The 19,336-nt window shown below is 29.2% G+C and overlaps 1 pseudogene; it reads right to left on the reverse strand.

Annotated features, from left to right (window-relative positions):
• The window catches only part of LOC143641225 (cadherin-9-like), a 72,825-nt pseudogene that overhangs the window by 18,526 nt on the left and 34,963 nt on the right, over window positions 1-19,336 (reverse strand).

The raw sequence follows: 19,336 nt of genomic DNA on the forward strand, positions 1-19,336 counted from the left end.
TAAAATTACATGCATGCAAAAGACAGGAAAGCATGAGTGAAAAGAAAAATCTATGAATTCAAACCAACACAGAGATGACACAGTTGATAGAATTAGCTCAAAATTACATTCAAAAGATGTTTATCTGTGTTCTGTATATATATGTTCATATATGTGTGTAGTATACATATATATGTGATCTTAATAAAACATCTACAGAATAAATGACAATGCATGTACGTTAAAAAATATTCTGGGGCTGTGGTTTTGACTCAGCAGTAGAGTGCTCATCTAGCACGTGCAAGGCTCTGGGTTCAATCCTCAGCACCACATAAAAATAAATAAAATAAAGGTATTGTGTCCAACTACAACTAAAAATAAATATTAAAAAATATAGATATTCTGCATGGATTTAAAATTGATTAAACATTATAGAAATAATTAATGAATTTGAAGATGCTGTGGAATGTGGTATATACAAAATGACAGACACATTCATGAGACCTAATAACATTTATATTCCCTGAAGGAGAAGAAGATGGGTTAAGAAACTGAAGATTCAATGCCTAAAAATTTTCCCAGCTTCACAAAAGATATAAATTCACACATCCAAGAAATTCAATAAAGTTTAAGCAAAAAGGAAATGAAGTCCATTATTGTAAGTCATATTCCAATCAATTGAATTAAAATTACTGAAAAATTAAAAGCAGCATGAGGAACAAAAAATTCCATAAAGGAAGAAACATTATTACAGAGCAAAATATTTACCATACTGTTAGAAAACCAGCAATCTGTAATATTGTACTAATCCAATATGGCACAAAATAAGAGGGAACAAGGAAAAGATGAAACAATCAGAAAAAAAGTGGCAAGATGACAAACTTAACAGTATGAAAAATCACAGGATAAACATTTCATTTAAAAGAAATAATATTAAACTGGGTTATAAAGCAAGACCATCTATCTACAATACAAGTTATATTTTAATTAAAAAACAATAATTAAAAAAGAGGAAGACCACATATTAATATTAGATTGTTGTAAACACACCTAAAGCTATGCTAAAAGAGAAAGTTATATCACTATGATGTATATTTAAGAAAAATGTAAAATTAATATCTCAAATAAATAACCTCATATTGTAAGTAAAAGAAACAGGGACGGGGAAGAAAGCAAGGTATCCACAATATAAACAGAAAAAAATAATGTAATAGTAAGACAAATGCATTGAAACAGAAATAACTGAATGGAGAAAATAGACAAAGTGTGGTAGTTAACTGTTATAAATTTTATAATTTGATTTGACTAATAAAACATACACATTGTTGCCTGGTGCCGAATTTAGTGATGAGATGAAAATATTTCTGCAGAAAGGAGTGTTAAGAATTGATAAAGGTTGATGAGACACCTCACCTGAGTAAATGAACAAGTAACCTTGGTGTCATGGAATAATTTACATGCCTCTTGCAACATTTATTGACTTCTTAATATGCAAATATAGGATACAAATTAGGAAAGATCCACAGACTACTGTTAAGATGTGATCTCCTTATGATTCAGAAATGCTTAATGGTCAAACAATAAGATGGTTCATTATCTAAATATGTTGAGACACTGTCATTGACAACAAATTTTAAAAAGTGGATTACTTTCATTTTAAAAAGGTACAAGTAATTATTTTTAAAATGAACATGTAGGATTTCTATCAAAAAAATTTGTTCATATCAAATGCTAAGGAGAAATGAAGGTATGACTAAACCTAGACCACATGTTTAGAAACTGGCCTAAACCATCAAAGGCAGACACTCATTAAGCATTTGTAGTTACTAATGTGGCAAACCTCTTATTTTCTTTAAAAATAGGAAGGTGCTATCAAGTTGAGACTTTAGAGGAAAAAAATGTTAACACCAATCACTGAAAAGCCAATCCATCATTCTAGTAGAACAGCCAAACTATCTCTATTTTCACTATAAGAACATTTTATTACAATGTGTTATTGGTACTATCATATACATTGCAAATTTTTGGATAATTGCCAAATTTGTGAAGCCCTTATCAAGTTCCAAATATATGTGATATAAAAGTAAAAAAGAAATAAGCATTTGTTTCTCTTTGAGCATTGCAAAGAACCTGGATGCATTTTAAACACTGAGTTTGAACATATTCACATATGAGGACAAAAAGGCAATAAGCATGTCCCATTTCAATAACATAAAAATTCACATTGTATTAGAAATGAACATTCTAGTACAGATAAATTAATCATAGAAAACTGTTAATTTTTCATTTTATTTAAAGGCTTTGTTTTAAATAATATGGGAATTTATTTTTTTTAATATTTATTTTTTAGTTGTAGTTGGACACAATACCTTTTAAATTTATTTTTATGTGGTGCTGAGGCTCAAACCCAGAGCTTCACACTTGCCAGATGAACACTCTACTGCTGAGCCACAACCCCAGTCCCTAATATGGACATTTATAATGATAAAATATATGTATATTGATAAAAATATGAGTATACTGATAGGCATACTTCTATGTATATTGATAATCATATTTTTCAGAGTAAATGTTTTCTTATATAAATTTATAATTTTATAAAAATATTTTATTATATTTATTTATTTTTTATTTTTTAGTTGTATATGGACTCAATGCCTTTATTTGTTTTTATGTGGTGCTAGGATTGAACTCAGTGCCTCACATTTGTGAGGCACGTGCTCTACCACTGAGCTACAACTTCAGCCCTTAAAAAATATTTTTAAGAGTAAAATATTTCTTGTATAAACTAGAATGAATCTCATAAAAATAATGTTTAATAGTAAACAAAATATAAAATTTGAAAACAATCATTTACTTTTTAAATAGGGAGATTTAGTAAATGATTTTTCTACTCAACCTAAAACTAACCAAATTTTAAGCTCTAGTTATAACCTACAGAATAAAATATTCTAGAATAATTCTTGGTTACAAAGTTTAACATGTTCAATTGTATATTAATGCCAATAACTAATAGAATTTTTACCAGAATATATTTTGTGCAGCAATATTACTTTGCAAATTGACATATTTGGAAAGTCCTAAAATAAAAACTAGGTAATACATATATTCATTAATATTCTATGTGTAAAGGATGACATAAAAACATCTAACCAATTATTTTTCTTAAGAGTACAATTTAAAGAAAAATGAAATTATAGGTATTTTACTAGCCACATATTTAAATGGAAAAGGTATTATTTATCTACATCTTCTGTCACTTCTAACTTCCTCTACATATCTACACATCAGCACCCTTCTGTCCTATTCATAGTTATGTAGGTATCAATTACATTCCCATTCTCCTTAAGAAAATTTTTTTCTAAGAATCATTGAAGTTTTTCTTATGTAAATTTATAATTTTATAAATATATTTTATTATATTTATTTATTTTATTGGCATTAAAGTTATACTTTTTTAAAGCTTGAAACAATGAATATAATATTGAAGTATTGGAAAAGTATTATAGTCTGCTAGTTGTTAGTACTTTAACCTTTCCATTGACTTATATATCATTATTTCTTTAGTAATTCTGTAGTGTATGAACATATAAGTGTTCATATTGGAATTATGATGAACTAGTGCAATGTTTCACCAAAATTTTAATTAAGGTAGGTTTAGTGGCTCTTTTTGAAAGTGCATAGCTTTATATTTTTAGGAGAGAAATGTATATTTCCAATTTCTTTCTTAAATCATTTTTACATCCATTTTGATTTAATAAAGAAGAGCAATGGGGAATCATTTGAATCAAAAGTGAGATTCAAATCCCTGACTAACCCTGAAGCTAGATAGACTGCCTGATTTTTTAAGAACCAAATTTGTCACTATTGGGCTATTTAAATACTTAGTGTCCTGATCTTATCATCCCCAGAAAAATATCATAGTAATATCTAGAATTGTAAGACTCTAATAAATAATAGACCTAATTGGCTTAAAAACATTTCAACTAAGGGTTTGTAATCTGTGTTTATTTCTGTGTTTGACTGACATTGTGCAACACATTTGTCTCCAGATGGCTTGAAAATAGATTATATACCTGCAAACATAACTCTTCTGAAAGTACTTACTTAATTAAATTGTTCATGGCATTTGGGTCATATGCTGTGACTTGTCCAACAATGCTACCCTCCTTTACATCCTCATCGACTTCTATCAAGTAGGAGTGTCTACTGAACACAGGAGGCTCATCTGTGTCTTCCACAGATATTTTGATTACAGATGTGTCTTTGAAAGGTCCCAGGTGTAAGAATCAGGGATCTGGATGAGTGTTACTTGCATCCACTCTTAAAGTATATAGCATTTTTTTTCAAAGTCTAAATTCTGAAATTAGATAAAACAAGAAAATATTGGCACAATTTACAAGCCATAACCATAGGTGAAAATTTCTAGATATAAAATCCTGATTTTTTAATGATACAGGCAATTAAGACTAAGTAACTTACCCACACACATATGTATATACTTAATTATATATAATATTGTTAATTATATATAAATATTGTATATATAAACAAATTTATTTTAAATAATGTATAAAATAAATTTGCAGTTTTTTTTCCTTTTGCCCCATACTTACTTTTACAGGTTTAACTAAATATAATGGAATATGCAAATAAGATTGATTCACATTCAGTATTGTACTTCGATATTTTTAGGCACAGATAAATGAGACATTCTTTAATGAATATAATGATTATATATTATTGGCATTAAAGTTATACATAATTAAAACCAGAAGAAAAGTGGACTGATGTAAAATCTTAGAGCAAAATTGTTTATATTTCATTTATTTGACTGTAACATTTGAGTAAAATGTAAAATAATACTGACCTACATTATTCCATGTAAAGTTTCAAAATAGTTCCCTAAAATGCATTAAAAATTAATATAATCAACATAAAACACATATCATTTTTATCTTTTATTTATTTATATAAACCATTACAGCTAAAATTAGAACATTTTAAAAACTGTGTGAAATAACAGTGATAGCTACATGCTTATTTTTTCTCCCATAAGAAGAGATTAAACAGGTACTTTTAGTATTAACTTAGTTAGATGGCTGTCTACTACAAATGCAAGCAATTGAGCTTTCAAACCACTGTATGAGTGTGAATGATAAAGATGCTTTACTTATTTGAAGTGAAATCACAACTATTCCCACTTACGTGAAAGGTAGACAGCATATAAAAGATACAGAAAAATAAATCCAAGACTTTCCTTCTTTTACTGAGAAGCAAGAATAAACTAAAAAGCACTCAAGGGAAAAATGAAGACAGCAAAAAGACACCTGTTTGACAGTTATAATCCCTTCCTGTGTATCCTTGTCAGTGATGACATCGAACATGTCCGCTCCCTCTCCTTCTGCAATGCTGTACTCCACCTCAGCGTTTTCCCCCAAGTCAGGGTCATTGACTTTTATCCTTCTGAGATGGGTTCCAAGAGGTGCAGACTCTGGAGAACTAAACTAATATGTACCTGTAAATTAAATCAGTACTGCTTTGGCATTTCCTTTTTAGAAGATGAAACTGTGTCATTTCTCCTCATTTTTACTTAAATAAATTAATTTTAAATTGGAAGAGATTTCCATATTATTGAATTTTAAGCTGTCAGAATTTATAGATTTATTAAGTTAGGAGAAGAATATATAAAGGCAAACAATTTGTAAGTAAGAAATATAAGTTTTGGGAAGCTACTTACATATGGGAAATGTGATATTAGAATCTAAAATTATTTATTTAAAAGACCATAAAAACCAAATATTTATTGCTTATATGGAGATTCAAAATTATTATCATATATTTTTACATCAATGCAATTGTTTTAAAAATACGTGTTTCTTCTTTTTTTTTTTAAATCAGGAATAGAAAAACAACTCTGCAGAGATCAATGTTAATGCTCCCCTCACTTTTATTTTTTGTTTATTTGTTTCAAATTTAATGTATTTTTAGTAGATTTTGTTTTGTTTGTTTGTTTATCTTTTCTGTAGACCCACCCATTCAATACCTCACATTCTGTCATTCCTGAAAGTGTTTTAGTTTGTAAGTATTCAAGAATCAATAGGAAAGACATCCCAAAAAAATTAATTAAAGTAAAAATAATACTTTTTAAAATATTTTTATGTGTTGAACAGTATAGTCAAATGCTCTCTACAGTAGTTTTTTTCCCTCTAAATAACAATGTAGGTATTATCTTCAGGATCAGGTTCAAGAAAATCATCCTCCAAATTTAGGTAAAGGAAAATGCCAGTTGTCTCTGACTTCATAGTCTATTCTTTTTCCAGTGTTTGATAGTTAAAAATATAAGCTTATAAGTCCACTGTATGAGTTTAATTTGTCCTTCTGTGCAAGGTAATTAAATTTTCTAAACTATGAAAACCATGTTTTCATCTATAAAATGAAAAAGAAAATTCTAGCATTTTAATTACAAGATTGTTGTATTATATAAAATCCTGTCTGTAATTCCTTCAGCTCAAGATCTAGTCCTCAGCATTTTATTAGTACTATCATAGTTTAAAATATTTGTTAAGATTCTAACAGATCTTAGAATTAACAAGTGGCAAGACATTCAATAATTTGGCAATTTACAATTTTAGTTTACAATAAAATTATTAGTAAACACTACTAACATTTAATGCAATGTTTAAGTTTCTGTTACCTGGTCTTATTATTCATGTTCTCAGCAGAATTCACTTTTAAAAATTAATCATATGAATATGTTCACCAAAACTGTTGCATCACATATTTCACATTTTGTCAACCTAAAAAATATTTTATTGTTTGAAATAAATATGAATTTAAATCGAACCTCAACTGAGAATTTTAAGGAAGAATTCTTTATCATTTTACACACTGCAGAGTCAAAAATTTTAATCAGATAATTGAAATGTGTTTTTGTAGGACCTCAAGAGATACAAAATATCCATGTTTTAAAGTGTATCCTAAAATTGTTTCAACCAAAAGGGAATTAAATAATTTAATCTTCATGACTCAACAGCATTGACATTATTCAATTTTAGTATGCCATCACATGTTTAACAATGTCAGTATCAATACATGCCATCACACACAACCTTGGTAAGTCATGACTCTATAATTCACTATAAAAATATTGAATGTGGCCAATTTAACCCATTTTCATAAATCATTTGATTTCAGAGATGTTAAAATTTAAAGTTTTGCTTAGGATCAATTATCAAAGGCTTATAATGCTTATGCACACACATGACAACAGAGACCAGTGTGAGACATAGAATTTGAATTTAGTCAGGGGCTGGGCACGTGGGCACCTGCCTGTAATCCCAGTGGCTGGGTAGGCTGAGCCATAAGGATCACAAGTTCAAAGCCTGTCTCAGCAATGGTGAAGCACTAAGCAACTCAGTGAGACCCTGTCTCTAAAGATAATACAAAATAGGGCTGGGATTGTGGCTCAGAGTGCCTCTGAGTTCAATTCCCACTAAATGAATGAATGAATGAATGAATGAATGAATGAATGAATAAATAAATAAATAAATAAATAGGATCCAATCAGACCAACTGCACAGACCACTTTCCAATCAGGAAGATCATACAGAATTTAGCATGGGACGTTTTCCAACACTTCAAAAAGTAGAAAAGAATAGTAAAAAGCCCAAACTACAAAAGAACCTCATGTCCTTGTTTTGACCCTTTGCCTACCCAATGAAGAAAATGATACCCATCACTCTCAGTTTGAAAGAAATTGTGCTTCTGTGTGTGTGTGAGTAGAGGGATGGGTTTTGGATTTAATAGTTTGCATAAATTAATAGTGAACTGATAATGCAAACATTAGATTTAAATAATTGTACGTTTGACAAGTTTTTCAACAAGAGATCACTAAACCTTCCTTACTCTGTTGAAATCGAGGAGGATTGTTGTTTACATCTGTCAGAGTGATGTTCACTGTTGTGGTTCCAGAAAGGCCTCGCATCTGGCCACCCATATCTTTGGCCTGTATAACCACCTGGTACTGCTCTCGATTTTCTCTGCTCATGTCTGGTAATGCAGTTTTTATTATGCCTTTTGAAAAAAAAAGACAATTAAACCACTGGCTTTTAAAATTAAGTTATTTAAGATTCACTTTATATAAGTTAATCATAGCAAATAGATAAAACAGCAGTGTGATTAAGCATATCCTTCAATGCACAATTAATTCAACATAATTCATAAAACCGAAAGATTTTTCCCATGGGTTTTTCTCCATGAAATCAGTACATCCAGATGTATATAATGAGAAATATACCATGTCATAAGTGTTTTACCTGACTCTGGGTCCACTGAAAAATATGGCTGTCCTTGCAATAAACTGTAGACCACTTTGGCACTATTTCCATAGTTGGCATCGTCTGCATCTGTTGCAGTTACTTGTATAACAGATGTACCTACAAAAAGCTCCCAAATACAAACACGTAAATACTTCCAAATTGGAAAAATGTACTTGTGTACTTGTACTATGCAAAAATTTTTAAAAATGCAGTTATTAGTATTTACTGATAAAGACTAAAATAAAAATTTTAGTAAAATTCTCTAAAAAATGTATACTGATATCTATTTAATTTTATATTACAAACATTTCTTTATTTTTGGTTAGTAAGAAATCCCAATCCTTTAAAAACTAGAAGTGCTTTAAAAATTAGTTTTAGGAGATAAACAAATGGAATATATAAATTGTTTCACACACATACACGTGTGTGTATATATATATATATATATATATATATATATATATATATATACATTTTAATGTATATATACATAAAAATATGTACATATTTTTAACTCAATTGCTATAAAGATTAAAGAATAATTTTGAAATCTTAACTGAAACCTACTATGGATTCCCCTGAGTGAAATGATTTTGTAGAACATTTTAAGTACATTATACACAACTTTTCAAGTTTAATTATATTACTCAGATATTAATATGTTTGAGGACTGAGTGAATTCCTCATTGGTTCTGTCATCTATCCTAATACACCATATATATTATTCACTCATAAACTTCTCTAAGTAAATTGCAGTGAATATCTCTCAATTTTGAATGCATATACTTATGCAAATTTCATTAAATAAATATGATGTCCATTGAGATTAACACTAACAACTCATTTCCCATCAAATCATTTCAATAGTACCCCATTAATTCAGGAACAGTCGTTTATGTTTTCTTAAATTGATTCACATACAATGATAACTTGAATTCACCCACTAAAACCTCTCCTCATCTGTAATGGAATTGATATATCCTGTGACAGGAAACACTACATAGTCACTAGATCCATGTCAATTATAAGATTTATCATTGAAAAGTTATCCAACCTCACCCAAAAGTTTAAACTAGTTTTCTCCTCAGTAATTTTTGAAAGTTCATCTAAGTTGTTTTCTAATTTATATTTAAATTTTTGTTTAATCATATGTGAGTACAAGTGAGTTAAAATAAGAATTGTTTTCACATTTGGATATCATTGAACTATAAATTACTAAGATTTGCTTATATGTTGAAAATTCCATTAGTTATTTCATCAAGTTTTGGACATTTCCTGTGCTACTTGTCCCTTTTGTTTTTTGTAAGTAAACATTTTCATGTTTCACTATGGGTACAGGTAAAAAAAATCTTCTGTACATTTTCACTATTTTATATATATATACATATGTCATAATTGGAGACAATAACTTTATTTTATTTATTTAGTTTTTTAATGTGGTTCTGAGGATCAACCCAGTGCCTCACACATGCTAGGCAAGCACTCTACAACTGAGTCACAACCCCAGTCCCACATTTTCACACTTTTTAAATAATATTTTCATGGTGAAAAAGTTTTGCTTGTTCTATTTTATGGGTGTGTGATCTTTAAACTTGTGAAAAAATGCTTGGCCTTAAGAAAAAAGAAAGTTTAGAGAATACAAATCACCCCCATCATGTGACTGAAAGACTAGAACACCCCTATAATATTCACATTCCATCCCTCAGATTCTTGGTAATAGTTAAGTATGCTTTTGAAACTGGTAAACGCTAATGACATGCCTCTAATATTTTATTTATACCAACAAGTTAAGAAAAAAAAATACCAATTGTTTTGGTGTACAAGGGATGGATAGTTTTTTCTTTTTCCACAAAAATGTAATGATTCTTAACAGTGAACATTATTTAGTAATAAAGTAAAATGATGCACAGTTAAACTAATTTTGCATGTATTTATGAAGACAGGTTAATGTAAAATACACTTTGGCTATTATATCTCTTTTTCAAAATTTCATTTTTCAAAATTTTCTTCATTTTTTTTGCATTAAGAATATAAAACATGGGAAAATATAACAAGGACTAGGTGACAATTAAATATCACATTTCTTATTTCAAAAAATTGAGCATGATTTTGATGTTGCTATTTTTGGAAAACTCTTAGAAGAATTTCGTATACAATATCTTTCTTTAAACAGAAAATATGTTATGGAATCAAAAATGTTTATTGCATCCCTTAGCTAATTCCTCTCTTTAATATAAAGCTAATGTTTAATATCTAAGAAAATTCAACACACAAAAGCTAAACTCATAATAGAAAATCACATAAAAATATTAAAAATTAATCAAATAATAATTTTTATATTAAGTGTTTGGAAAAGCAAAATCATTTATTTGGCGGTAAAAGAAATATTCATTAGCATTACCTTTATGGATGAAATATAAAAGTAAAAAGGTTTATATCACACAATGTAACCCCAAAATGCTAGTTGTTCTCCTCTATGCTTATGAACTAAATTAGGGGAAGTTAAACAAATTCAGGCTATCTCACTTTATAGAATACATTCTGTCCATAAAACAAAAGGGAACTTTCTGTTTCTATGCCTTATAGGCAGAAATAAAATTATATTTGCAATATACAGTTTTGAACATGATTTGAATTTCAAAATACAATTCCAACTAACTCAGCTAGTTCACTCAATAGAAAATGAAACTCTTTATTTTTCAAATGCAAATGAACCAAAGAGTATAGATTTCATATCTAAATATCTATCAATGTATTATGCAGTATGTATGTACCTATCTATGTATCTAACCAGCTACCTATCAATCCAAGTACAGCTATGAATAAACTAAAATAGAGAAAAATAGTTGTGCACAAGCTTACTCAGCTATTATCAAAATTACTAGTTTAAAATAATTTTCAACTGCTAAACACAAACAGTATTGGGAAAGGAATATACTACTCTACTGCTTTTAGTCTTCTTTAATAAACACGGTAATATTGAAAAAATATATATGGCCTATTATATTGTATAAAACATTTAAGAAATTATTTTTCCCTTTATGTATATTGCACTTATATATTACATAATGCATATTATATATTTTTTACATACAAGTTTGTATGTATGTGTGTATACACTCACAAATATGCATGTACATAAACTCACCTACAATTTATATATATATATATATATATATATATATATGAGAGATATTAAAAAATTTGTGAGATCAAATAAAGGAAAAAAGAACAGAACTGATCCATGAACTGGAGGAACCAAAGGAAAATAAGACAGGTAGCATGGTTTTTGTCCTTTTCTGTCCCAAGACATTCCTCTTAACTCCTGTATAAAACATATTGAATTTATCTCAGCCCTATGAGACAATTAGGTGATGAAGATTAAAGAAAAAAAGAAGGAAATAACTATTCACTCTTCCATGGATGTTCTTATAGTACTGGCCAAGTTAACTCTCTGCCTATGCCTTCAGCTAAGACAGTCATTGACTTGGGGACCTACGGGGAGAGCCCCTTGCATAAATATTCATGGCATGGGGGAACCAGCAAAAATAGGGATGATATTTCTAGACAGTACAATGGCACCTGTTTAAAACAACCCATGAATTCAATACATAAACATTAAAACCGTTTTTTGTTCAATATAAATTTCAAACCTGGGAATTACAAGACTGGAATTAGCCGTAACTAGTCTATTCTAAATATTTCTAAATATTTTATCAAATGTTCTGTGTAGTGTTATGGATATTATTGGATATGTTATTGAATCCAGAGCAAGTAGACCTCAAAAAAAAAGGACTGAAATAGGACCTGAAGAAGTTGTTGATTGTGTTATTTCTATCAAAAACTATAGAGGAATTACTGGTTGGAAAATTACCCAGTGTGAGGAGGAGGACTGGCTAAATCTTTTAGTGTGCATTTAGGGAAATATCCAGGCTTTGAGAAAATTTGCATGCCAAACTACCAAATTTATACAAGAGCAACCTGACCACAAGAAATGGAAAAAGGAAAATGTAAGGACTTACACTAACATTTTAATAGGAGTACATCCCATTTTCTGTAATTGCATATATTTGTGTATTATCAAGTTTAAAGGCTTAATCAGAAGATGGTAATGCAGAGGCTGAGGTTGTGGCTCAGTGGTAGAGCACTCACCTCGCACATATGCATCCCTGGGTTAGATCCTCAGCACCACATAAAAATAAATAAGTAAAATGAAGGTATTGTGCCCAACTACAACTAAAATATATATATATTTAAAAAAAGATGTTAATGCATTTCAAATTTTATGAGCTCATTAGAATCATGCACATTTAAGTAAATGGGGTATGTTAATTATACAGCTAAAATGGAATATGATATGTGGTTTTGAAAGAAAGAGAGGGAAAATTTAAGGACAATGATTGGTGAGGGAGAAAGGAAGTGACAAATATTTTCAGAAGAAAAGCAAATGTAAAGGAGATGCACTGAAGGAAATCCTTGGAGGGTGAGAGATTTTATTTTATTCTATTAAACTTCATTTCCTCTTCAGCTATTTGTAGTTTGTCAACCCACTGATTAAATAAAAATCACTAATATAATGCAAATAAAAGTGGAGGTCAGTTTTTGTGCATTATTTCATATATATATATATATATATATATATATATATATATATATATATATATATATAAAATTAAATTACACATGTACTTAAACTCTTAATATGGGTAATACATAGTCTGAGAAGTTCCTAGATATCACCCCTTAATTTTTCTTCATAAAATTATTTACTTGTACAAATAAAAACAAAGAATATGTTCACTTGCAATAATTATGATGAGTTCATCTTTTATTTTATTTTATTTTCATAAAAATCGTATGTGGAATACAATGGAATATTACTAAGGCATAAAGAAGAATGAAATTTGGCAATTGTTGGTAAATGGATGGAACAGGATAATATCATGCTAAGCAAAATTAGCCAGTCCCCAAAAAAACAAAGGCCTAATATTCTCTCTGATAGGCAGATGCTGACTCACAAGAGGCAGGATGGAGGGAGGAGTGGAGCTTCGCTGAACTGCACAAGGAGGAATGGAAAAAGGGAGGGGAATGGGAATGGGAACAACAGTATAATGAATCAGACATAATTTTCCAATGTTCATATACATATGCATGACCAGTGTAACTCCACATTATGAACATCCACAAGAATGGGAAGTTACACTCCATGTAGGTATGAGATGTCAAAATACATTTTACTGAGATGTATAACTAAAAAGATCAAATAAAAAAAGGTATGAGAGTTGCAACAAAGAACAACATAAATTCAGGTCATAAATACATCTACATTTTACTTAGATATTGTGTGTATGAGTGTGTATAATAGTACCTAAAATTATATTGAAAAACACAGTGTTTCTCCCCTTTACTCTTATTTGGATTTAATTTGAGAGGGGCATTTGATTTAATATAGTATATTTAAAAATGCTATTTAGGGGTGCTTACTCAGGTTCTAATAAAATAGAAGATTTTCAAATTACATTTTAGACAAGTATAACTAACAGTGCAAGAAAATAGACAGTGAGATTGTTCAGCTACTTCTGAATCTATTAAACTATGTTTTCATTATCAGTCTAGGCTAGCAATGAGCTGACTCTGTACTTTGGGCAAGGCACCTTAATTCTTTTGGACTCATGTGTACATATTTATTAAAGAAAGTATGTAGGGCTGGGGATGTGGCTCACGCGGAAGCACGCTCGCCTGGCATGCGTGCAGCCCAGGGTTCGATCCTCAGCACCACATACAAACAAAGATGTTGTGCCTGCCTAACAACTAAAAAATAAATGTTAAAAATTCTCTCTCTCTCTCTCTCTCTCTCTCCCTCTCTCTCTCTCTCTCTCTCTCTCTCTCTCTCTCTCTCTCTCTCTCCACTCTCTCTTTAAAAAAATAAAGTATGTAAACCAAAATTATAGTGCCTTTGACATACTATATTTTATATAATAAGATAATTAAAAAATAGAAACACAAAGTCAATTAGTGGACCATAGAAGCAATACATTCACCAATGTCAGTAATAAAGAAAAATAACTATACCCTACAAAAATAATCAGGATTTATCTGTATAATTTTTTTCATGTGCATTTTAAAATTTTTATTAATTAGCTTCAATTAGAGTCATATAACTTCTTGTTGTGTAACGTTTTTGTGGATTCCTATCATGGAGTGCAATTGGCAATGGTAAAAAAATTCTCATTTTTACAGCCTGATCAGAGGTTGCCCTGCTTACAACTTAATCTTCTGTAAATGAAATACAGGAATTGTTTTAGAATGAGACAATCTACAAGCCTCCATTCACACATAAAGTTTACATTTTGTATTATGAAGAACTGAGTCATTGAAGACTTTATATATATATATATATATATATATATATATATATATATATATATATATATATATACACACACACACACATACATACAAAATGCTTAGTTCAATCTTGATGCCTTTATGTACTTAATATAATCTAGATTAGAATACTTGTATAAGGAAGAATCTGATTAGGCAGACAGATGGTAGGAATGTATAGAGTGAGAGATGAAATATCACTATAGAATTCAGGAGAAAATACAGGCTTTTTAAAATTTAAATATCAATAGTCTCATGATATTCTGTTTTAAAATGTGAAGTAATGCTTTGGAAATTTTTAAAGTATATTTATATTTTAATCAACTATAGTCAAATTTTCTCATATTACAATATTTATGTTATCTTTTGTGTGCTTTTGAATTTCCTATACATGTCAAATATTTCTGAAGAAAGAAAAATATATGTTTTGGTATTGTAAAATGTAAAAATATCTGTTAAAATATCACGCATATAAAATGTTTTACAAATTTTAAAGAGTATTATCAAAAACCACATCACTTGAAAACAATTCAATAGTAAATTAAATACTAAAGAGGAATATAATTTAAAATGTACTCTCATATGAAATATAAAAAGACCACGATGTGTACCTAAATTACCCTTGTGATGGAACACTATAGACCAATACAAGGAACTGTACCAGGCTAACAGATATAAGAATAATATTAAAGAAAACATATCCACTCATGTTTTATTCCAGTCTTTATGATTTCACAGGACTCCTTTTTATATTATTGGAGAAAATACCCCCCAAAACAATAGAACAGCACTTTTTTCAAATAAATGAGATCTTATTTGCCATTAGAGGAAATTACTTTTTATTATCTCTTGGTTCTTCTTGCCAGATACTCATATTTAACAAGTATTTTACATAAAATCCTCAGTAAAAATGTGTACAAGTATTTTTTTTACCTACATAGAAGTTATTTTAGATTGAAAGTTATGCTAGCTATAATAAAATCAAATATGTACTTTAGACTATAAATCCTCATATGCAGCTTGTATATTTTTTATACTATAAGTTTTATCATTTTTAAGAAATATTTTATACTTAAGCGTCTACTCTTATTAACAAATATAAACCTTCTACATGAATAGTGTTAAATGTAGTTACTCAGATACAATATTTGAATATTAATGAGTTAAATTTAAAATCTTATGCAGATGTAGTAGGAGAAAAAGTTATTTTCATTTTCATTTATAAACCTTTGTTCAGTAGTGGAACATGAACAAAAATAAACTAAAAAACAAGAAAAAAAAAGCCTGGAATCCTGCCCATGAAGCTACCAGTTTATTTGATACTAATCCAGTTGCTAAATCTTTGTGAATTCTGAATTGTTAATTAACAGAATGGGGATTTAAAGTTTTATTTCCCATGCTTCTTAAAAAAAAAAAAAAAGCTTTTTGAAAGATCAAATGAGATAATGCTTCAGAAGAAATCTGTCAAATGCAAGCATTAGGTTTTGTAATTCAAAATAATGCAAGCAAAATTGTCCAATACTGCCTGAACTATTATTCCTTTCCCTTCTCATAGAAAAGTCTTCTACTTGCTCTCATTTGAGTGACAATTGAATAGAGCTGAAGGTATCCATGACAATGCAATGAAATAATTGTTCTCAGTAACTTGTTATGTAATAAGAGACTCTAAGGTACAAGTAATTGAAACTAAATAGGAAGTTTACACTAAATAGCAGTTTTATGTTACAGCTCTTATCATGAAAGAGGTCACATGTAATAACCACATCCTCATATAATTTAGCAAACAAACATACTGATTAGTTGACTAGGAAATACCTACCCACTCCAGACATTTCAGGAACACTGGCAGTATATAAGTCTTTTGTAAATATTGGCTCATTGTCATTGATATCATGAATTTTAATGATAAAATCTGATTCTGGTTCCACCTGCCAACAAGTCTTTTGGTCTATAGCCTTGGCTGGAAGAATGTAGAGGGATTTTTCTGCTCTGTCTAATTTCTTTGCAGCATGAATGTCTCCTGTATTTTCATCTATGATGAACAGACTGCCAGCCCCATCTCCTGTTAAAATGTATTTTAAATTTCCATCTCCTTTATCTTGGTCAATATGAAGCTTCAAAGAGGTAAAAAAGAAGAGTTCTGTAAACACATGCATTATTACAGTAAAAATAACTTTGGCATATCAACTAGACAATATCACTACAAATATGCTATCTTATTTTCATTGAGTGGAAACTAAACATTTCAGGTTTTGTTTTGCTAAATATTTTTAACAATTTCATTTATACATCATACAAAGCTAGATTGAAATAAAAATGAAAATAAATGTATCTCTTTCAATGCATACTATTTGAAAGATATTTTTAAGTAGAACACTACAAAGAAATCTTTGTTACCTCTAGAGATAAAAAAATCCATTAACTCAGATCTTGAGTTTTAAATATCAAGTAATCATTGTAAAATTTAAAATAATGAAACTCAAAGTTATGGTATAAGGAATTTCTGAACTTGATATAATGCTAAGTTTAAGATGAATAACTTAATTTTTAATTGATTTTATCACAATCCAATATAACATTGTCAAACTGCAAACTCTGTATACAGGGAGGCCAGTCAGAGAGAATTTCAAACTCATATTTTCTGTATCACTTTTGAAGAGTACCTTTTCAATTACAATGTTCTCACTTGGAGGAAATTATTTTGTAGATATTTTAAATTTAAAGTGAAACAAAACATGACTTTCCTCTTTGTCCATATAGTTTAGGTCTTAATAGAAATAAATATTTATTCACAAATTATTTTCTTTCACAAACTACCCTTCTATAAAATAACTTTTTAATGTAGAAAGCTCACCAATGAAAATTTAAAACAGTTTTATAATCAAAGAAACTTTGATTTGTAAAAGTTTTAAAAGTTTTGGCAATTCTTTAAAAATCAAATTGAGAAATAATAATTGTGTATGTTACAAAATTGTGGGTTATGATATGATGTTTTGATGTATGTGTATATTGAAGAATGAGTAAATAATTGTAGATTAATTAAACCGGGCTAATTAACCAATCCATCATCTCAGGCTTATCATTTTTCTTGTGTGATAAAGTCATTTACAAAAAAATCAATGGAGAAAGTGTGGTGTTATTTAAATGGTACAACACTTCACCTATTCAGGAATAATAATAATAATAATAATAATAATAATAATAATAATAATAATACTCTTTATTTCAAAATTGCTAAAACTGTAGATTTTAGTAAGACTGGAATCCTAACTAGTCTCCCCTTCTGGGGCAGTCTTACACCACATTCATCACAATTCTTATTGTTCTGAACTTACATATTCATCATGACCAAATCCATCTTTGAATTGTTTGTTAATATAAATGCTACTTTTTATGTTAGTCGAAGTTTGAAACTTGTTTCCTTTTTTATCCTTCTTTGTTTTAAACCTATTAAAATAATCATCATATGTAATCTGTCATTCTTTGAAATACTTTCTTCCTCTGTCTTCCCTCCTTGGCTAATACTCTGTCTTTTCCTCCAACATACTTCACCAGATCACTGCAGTAGTCTCCTGATCATGCTACCTCTATTCGTGCTCTATTTCAAAAAAATTTCACTTTTCTACATCACAAATATAGACATTTTACTAGAAATTAAAAATATCCAACAAGGCATAGTGTTTATGACCATGAACTTAAAGTCCTACAAATTAGGATTAGTTTCATGCAAATTTAAGTATTATATTGGGAACATCCTTTTGCTTTCTTATTTATTTAATAATTTTAGCCTTCTCCATTGAAAAGGGTTAATGTCAATATTTTAAAATAGTGTCTACATTATTGTCATTATAATTTGCTGATGTCTATTACCTCATTCAAACATCCATAATGTGGCCCTTCATCCTGGAGGCTCTGCCACTTTGCCCCTTTATGCCTCCCATACATACCAATTGTTTTGTTTTCCATTGTTTGTTTAATTTCATTTTCAGGAAGCCTTTACCTGTTTTCACAGCTGGTGTTTACATATGTATCTTTAACCTTTAGACACATTCCACTCTTTTTTGTTTTCCCCTAAATAAATAATTGGCATATCTCATTTTGACATTTTCTTTTCAGGGCAACTTCTAATGTAACTCTTTACTCCCCACCCTGACGTTCATCAAGTTAAGTATAATTTTGAACCATGCTACTAAAAGGTAAAATAAATTAGGAAAACATAGATATCCATTTTAAATAACTCAATATATATTTCTTCTCTCACACACACACAAACACACACACATATATTTATACATGTATATTCACAAGAAAACCAAATGATTATTCTCTTTTTATTTTTTTATTTTTATTTTTTTTTAATATTTATTTATTTATTTTAGTTCTCGGCGGACACAACATCTTTGTTTGTATGTGGTGCTGAGGATCGAACCCGGGCCGCACGCATGCCAGGCAAGCGAGCTACCGCTTGAGCCACATCCCCAGCCCTGATTATTCTCTTTTTAAATAGCAAAATTTATTTATCTTCTCAAATAAATAAAAGGATTTGTCTATCATTGATTAATAGAAAAAATCAGAACAGAAATAAATTAAATTGCATATTAGAAATCTCTAAAGTCCATAATATTTTATTGAACAGTGATTATTATTCC

Source organism: Callospermophilus lateralis, unplaced genomic scaffold (genome assembly GCF_048772815.1).
Source record: "Callospermophilus lateralis isolate mCalLat2 unplaced genomic scaffold, mCalLat2.hap1 Scaffold_91, whole genome shotgun sequence".
Taxonomy (NCBI): domain Eukaryota; kingdom Metazoa; phylum Chordata; class Mammalia; order Rodentia; family Sciuridae; genus Callospermophilus; species Callospermophilus lateralis.